The sequence below is a fragment of the Squalius cephalus genome (genome assembly GCF_949319135.1).
Source record: "Squalius cephalus genome assembly, chromosome: 8".
In the NCBI taxonomy this organism is placed as follows: Eukaryota; Metazoa; Chordata; class Actinopteri; order Cypriniformes; family Leuciscidae; genus Squalius; species Squalius cephalus.
Genome location: NC_137129.1, coordinates 23,350,214 through 23,357,882, shown reverse-complemented (window position 1 = coordinate 23,357,882; position 7,669 = coordinate 23,350,214).

The following is a 7,669-nucleotide window of genomic DNA, read 5'->3' as shown; positions in this document are numbered from 1 at the left end:
GAAAGGCACTGTTTACCTACAAATGTCTTAAGGCCCTTGCACACTGAGTCTGAAATTATCGCATGCGTTTTTTCACTTTCGTGATTCGGTGGCTTTGAATTGTCAAAACACCATTCAAAATGCTTGCTACAGATGCGAAAACGCATTTTTTTTTTTTTCTATATTTATTTTTTTAACGTGCGAAAATTTCGAACGCAAATTTCGGACTCAGTGTGCAAGGACCTTTACACATATCAACTGAGTGACAAAGAGATGGGGAAAAAACTTAGTATAAGGTATAAAAAGTATAAGGGCTCCTTGTGGCACTGCATCAGCCACATTGACTGAATGGTGTCCAAACTCCACTGTCTGGGTGTCGGCCACCAGACTTGCAGATGAATTAAGGACTTTTAAAGGCACACTATGCAAGATTTGTACCTTAATATAACAGTTTTGAAATAATTTTGATGGTAAACGAACTCGTAGTAGGGCGAATCATCCCGATAGCAAAACCAACAAAACCAGCAATGCAAGTTTGAGAGGTGGCGTCCCGACAAATCTCGCGAGAATCACGACTTGCTTTACGGCACAACGTCACATACATCAACAACATATGAAGCAGCCTCTATGGAAGCCACTAGCACGCATTTCAGACGTGAATCATGGCAGAGTTGACAAAGAAAACGAAGAAAGCACGGTCGGAAGAGTGCAGAGACAGCTCTGCGTGAGTGGTATTTATGACAGTAAAGTTAAATACAAGTACTCCACAGCGACTCTATGGGTCGTTGTTTGAAAAAAAACGGAAACTGCATGTGCCTTTAACAAACTGTCCACAGTCAGTCAGGCTGGGGTCCTATCATTCCTCAGTTCTGGCCCTCAGCACTGGGGTCCCCCCAGGACTGTGTACTGAGTCCTCTGCTATACACCCATGACTGTACACCAATCTATGTCTGTAGACGACACTACTGCAGTAGGATTGATTTATAATAATGACAAGTCTGCCTACAGAGATGAAGTCCAAAAACTCACTGCCTGGTGCTCTGACGGCAATCTGGCACTCAACTCCTCAGAAACAAAGGAGTTGATTTTAGGAGGAAGAGGGGGGAACCTGCCCCTCTTTACATCAAAGTGGACATTGTGGAGAGGGTTAGTGATTTTAAATTCCTGGGAACATACATCTGTCAGGACCTCACATGGTCTGTTAATACCAATGCCCTTTTGAAAAAAAGCACAGCAGTGACTGTGCTTTTTGAGGACACTGAGGAGAGTAAATCTGTCCCAGGAACTGTTGCTGTCTTTTGCTGCAAAATTTTTCAGTGAACTACATGAACAGTTAACCCTTTCATCTGTCTTATCTCAATGTGTTATATTACTTGGTGACTTCAATATACACGTTGATACCGATTGTGCTGAATCACGCGAACTCTTGTCAGTATTTGAATGTTTCAATCTTGTACAACATGTCGATTTTGCTACACACTCAAAAGGTCACACACTTGATCTCGTCTGCACTACTGGTTTACATAATGTTTCCGTGCTTGGTTCTCAGATTGGACTGTCTGATCACCACCTCGTTGAACTAAAATGTGAAATGCCTCTTCCCCGCCTCAGGGTGAAATCCACTATAACATAACGTAACCAAAATTCTGTTGATCCTATACTATTTTCTGAATCTGTACAAACTCATCTCTCTGACATCACTGAACACACAAGCTCACTTGATATCCTTACCAAATATAATGCCTGTATTTCCACTGCCCTCAATATCCACGCCCCTCTTAAAAGTAGATTTGTGCCTTCTACGCACACGTCTCCCTGGTTTACCCCTGCACTTCGCAATCTAAAAACAGCTGGTCATCGTCTTGAACGCCTGTACAGGAAAACTGGTTTAACTGTTCACCTTACTGTTTACAATGACCATATTCAGTTCTACAAATCTGCTATAAATAGGCTACTTCATGCTCTAGTTACTACTCTACCATCATTAACAATGCATCCTCTCGACCAAAAACCCTGTTTTCTATAGTCAACAAACTCACCAACCCTCCTGCACCCGCTATGAGTAACTCAGCAGACCTCTGTGAGTCATTTTTGCACTTCTTTCAAAGTAAGACTGATATAATTTATACTCTCTTCCCATCCACTACCTCTACTGTTCTTACACATGTCTTCCCCACCTCTTCTACATTTGGTACTCACTGCTTTTGCCCCTCCAACCCCCGCTTATATCTCTGAGCTAATTAACAAAGCAAACTCATCCTCCTGTCATCTTGATCCTGCTCCTACTACTCTACTCAAAAAATGTGCACCCGTTATTTCACCATCGATTTCACTTCTCATCACTCAACTTCTAAGCACTGGTGTTGTTCCTCTGGAACTTAAAACTGCTGCCGTCACTCCTGTCCTAAAGAAACCAGGCCTTGACCCCTCTGACATGGCCAACTACCGACCTATTTCTAATTTACCATTCCTTTCAAAACTGCTTGAGAAAGTGGTTGCTGCTCAACTTCAAACTCATTTGTCATCCAACAACCTTTATGAATGTTTTCAATCTGGTTTTCGCACCGTTCACAGCACTGAGACTGCACTTCTTAGGGTTGTTAATGATCTCCTTGTGGCCACTGACTCCGGCTCCACCAGTATTCTAATTCTCCTAGACATTTCCTCTGCATTTGATACAATCTGTCATAGTATTCTCATTTCACGACTCTCTGCTCTTGGTATTTCTGGAACTGCCCTATCCTGGTTCACCTCCTACCTGTCTGATCGCCAGCATTACATCTCTATCCGCCAGTCAAAGTCCACTTCTGCCTCTGTCCCGCACGGTGTTCCTCAGGGTTCTGTTCTTGGGCCTCTTCTCTTCATTATCTACATGCTTCCACTAGGTGATATCATCCGTCATCATGGCTTCAAATTCCACTGTTACGCAGACGATACCCAACTATACATCCATTCCTAACGCAATGCTCCTTTCCCAACGCTTTCCATATCAGCTTGTATTGATGAAATAAATGCTTGGATGACCAGTAATTTTCTCAAACTTAACACAGACAAAACAGATTTACTTCATATTGGTTCACCTCAACTACATCCCGGGTCTGTGTTGACAATCTCAATATTGCTGGAGTTCCGGTTCAACCTTCCACCTCTGTCAAAAACCTGGGTATAATCTTTGATTCCTCCCTTTCCTTTCTTCCTCACATCTCCTCTCTCACTAAATCTGCCTTCTTCCACCTTCGCAATATTGCACGCTTACGTCCATTTCTTACCATCAGTGATGCTGAGACCCTAGTTCATGCTTTCATCAGTTCGCAGCTGGACTACTGCAATTCTCTTTTCTATGGCCTACCAAATTCATCATTAAATAAAATTCAATATATCCAGAACTCTGCTGCCAGAGTCCTCACTTACACTAAGAAATCTTCCCACATTACCCCCATCTTACGCAGTCTACATTGGTTACCCATCCGCTATCGCATTCAGTACAAGATACTCCTTATTACATTCAAAGCACTCCATGGTCTTGCCCCAAACTATATCTCTGACCTCATCCATACACACCTGTCCGCACACTTAGATCATCCGATACCGGTCTGTTGACAATCCCACGGCACAAACTATCATCATTTGGTGGAAGGGATTTTTGCACCGCTGCGCCAACTCTCTGGAATTCAATTACACAACAAATCCGCAATCTCTCATCACTACAAGACTTCAAAACCCACATTAAAACACATCTTTTTGTCACTTGTTTCCCTGACCCCTGAATGTTCTGATTCTATATGTACTATACCTCTACTATGTTATCCTTCACAGTTTATATGTATCGTCTCTATGTCATATTTCTATGTTATGTGCATTTGTAATTATTGTAAAGCGACCTTGAGTCCTCAGAAAGGCGCTATATAAAATAAACATATTATTATGACCGCCGCTAGCGTAGCTAGCGAAAGCAGTCATATAGGGATTCTCAAAGTTTTTTTTTTTTTTCTTTTCGTCATCTACTGAATTCGTCAACGATACCAGGGACACCGAAACACCGGGGAACATGAAATTTGGTGGGCATGTAGCCCCACTAGACTTTTACGGAAAAATTTCGTTTGGTCCCCGGGGGCCACCCCCCCCCCCTGCGCTGGGCCCCCCGTGAATTTTTCGTCAACGATACCAGGGACACCGAAACACCGGGGAACATGAAATTTGGTGGGCATGTAGCCCCACTAGACTTTTACGGAAAAATTTCGTTTGGTCCCCGGGGGCCACTCCCCCCCCGCGCTGGGCCCACCCAAACCCAAAAAATGCAGTTTGTCCTAAATAACTACCTGAACCGTGGCACCGAGGATGAAGACATTTTTATGGTATGTTGGTCTTAAGGGCCCACATCAACCTAGCCCATAATCACTCATTTGTGATTTGCGCCCCTCCCATAAAAAATGAAAATGCAATATTATTCTGCTTTAATCGCCCCTATCTTCAGTTGAGATGTTCAGAACTGCACCATATTTCATGTGTATGATTAACTTGACATCCTCTGGGGGTATGCTAAGTTTCGTAGAATTTCATCCATGGGGGGGTATAAAATAAATTCATTTATGTGCACATTTAGTGACTGTACAATCAGCGGCCTGTAGATGGTGGTGTTGAGCGAAGGGTTGCTGGTTTAGGATGATACTGTCACTAAGGTTGCCAACTGTCCCGAATTAGGCGGGACGTCCCGTATTTTGGGCCTAATTTATTTGTCCCGTGCGTGACCTCCCGTGTCCCGTTTTTTGACAAGCTGATAAACCACTGACTGATACAACAGCAACAGCAGCAGTGCTGACCACGACACTTGAGAATGATCACCGACACCTGTCATCATCCAATCACAGCTTTTTTTAATCACTGTTTTGAGACAAATCATTGTTTGATTTGCGAACATCCTCTGCCGTCTGGTCGCTTCCGCTTCAAGCCGGACTCGTCTCGCGCTAACGGTAATTTCCTTTCACTGTCCACGTTTTGATTTCGGCTAATCAATTTTGGCGAATGCAAACAACGTGATTGTTCATGAGTCTAACATCCAGCCACGCAAGAAAACATGTAATCTACCTGAGGGAATAATATGCTCAAAAAACATTTCTGATTATTATTAATGTTTTAAAGCTTTTAGAAAGTACATAGAAAGCTTTTGTAACATTATCTTAACTGTCACTTTTGATTAATGTAATGCATCCTTGCTGAATAAAAGTAGGCAATTACTTTATTTTTTTTCCCAAAAAATAATCTTACTAACCCCAAACTTTTGAACTGTAAGCCTAGTGTATAATGTTAAAAAAGCTTTCTATTTTAGATAAATGCTGTTATTTTGAACTATTTGTATTTGTATGGTTTGTTTGTAATGTGACTTTTTTCATGCATGACATTAAAATTATTTTTAGAATTAAATACATAAATAGGTTAAGCAATACAAATGTGTTTATGTCTGATAACCTTTTAAACACAAACTTAACTGCAGACACTGATATGACGTACACTGTGTGATACAGTACAGATATTTTGAGTGTCCCTCATTTTCCTATAAATAACCATGATTGTCCCGCATTTTCCTTTTCTGAAGTTGGCAACCCTAACTGTCACACACACACATGCAGGAATACAAACAAACGCAAGCATGCACACACACTGACATCCACACGCACAGACACACACCCATACACACACATACAAATCCACATGCACAGAACCACACACACAAACACACACGTGCACACACATGTACACACGCATACATACACGCACAGACACACACACACACAGACACACACACACACATACACATGCACAGAACCACACACACAAACACACACGTGCACACACATGTACACACGCATACATACACGCACAGACACACACACACACAGACACACACACACACATACACAAACACACACACATACTACTACTTTTTTTAGGTATATACATAAACACGCAATACAGCCAAATTGCTCCACGTCATTTATTTTTGTGGAAAGCCAGTGCAGGCCTGAGCGGCGGTCATATTTTGTACCGCCATGCGGTACATCTAGTTATTATTATTATTATTAACTCCAAAAAATATATGTGTGACCCACTTCTAACTGTCCACACTGTCTCCAGCAAGCCTGCTGCCTGTAAACTTGTTTGTTTCTGATCTTAGGTGTTATAAAGAAGTGGATCAGGCACTTCCAGCTAAACGTTTTGTTGTAGTAATCCCTTAACTGGAAATATTTAAATAAATCCTGATTTCTTAGTCCGAAGTTATCCTTTAAGTCCTGGAAACTTCTAATTTCACTTGGAGATCTTGAACTTGGAGATCTTGTATAGGCCTATTTGTTTCTATGTCTTTCCACTTGGCTATGTAGAAGTGCACAAATATAAGATGGAACGTAACTCTGCTGCACAGAAATAATTTTTCAGATTTGGAAGAGCAATACCATCTTTTTCTTTAGGTAACTGGAGTGTTGAATAGCGCACTCTGTGCTCCCCTGTGAATTGATTAAAATTTCTGCGATAATTTAACCATCATGCAATATTTCTAGGGCTGTCAAACGATTAATCGCATCCAAAATAAAAGTTTGTTTTTACATAATATATGTGTGTGTACGGTGTATAATTATTTTCTATATATAAATACACACACATGCATGTATATATTTAAGAAATATTTGCATGTATATACTGTATATTTATATTATATATAATTTATATTATATATAAATATTTTATATATAAATAACACATTTTTCTTAAATATATATATGCATGTGTGTGTATTTATATATAGAAAATAATTATATTCCATACACACACATATATTATGTAAACACAAACTTTTATTTTGGATGCGATTAATCGCGATTAATCGTTTGACAGCCCTAAATATTTCATTAGTTTTGTTTATCATGGGGCATATTAATATCCTGTAATAAAATACACCATACCACCTGTGCTGTAATCCAAATCTTCAGGATGTGGTGCTTTGTGTAAAGACTATTGTAGAGTGAGATTTAAAAGTTTAAAAGTTGTAGGCCTATGTGAATATTTATTACAGTCTAACTTTAAAAAAGCAGCAAAGAAGAAAAAGAAGAATATTTGTTGTCATGGTATGCACACAGTAGTACACAGTAGAAAAATGGGGTTAACAGCTCTAAAAAGATGCCTAAAACAGTAAGTTATAAATGAATAATTAGTAGAATAACATTAAACAATATAAATAAATATAAATTAAACAATATACACAGTATAAACAGTAGTGCAGCCACAATATAGTGTTGTAAACTGAAGTAGTATAAGAGTACTTTAAAACAGCATCAGTATTGCACTCATTTGCTTAATTGTAACCAGTGTTCACAGTAAAACGGTATATAGTAGGCCTATCTGTAATGTAGACTCACAGGAAACGGATGCTGGGAACCCTCTCCACCCTCTCTCCATTGATGAAGACTAGTGATGGGTCAGTCATGACGATCACAATCTTTAATATGACTCGGGACTACCAAGTTATCTCAGAGAGTGATTTGTTCATTTTGTGTTGACCACGTGAATTGTGGTGAAGTGTGTGTTTATGTAGTGGTAGTGATGAGGGTGATGATGAGGTGCAGGTGTGTGGGATTAGAAATGATGTGCAGGTGGGAACAGAGGAGAGTGATGGGAAATGTAGTGCAGGATCCTGGCA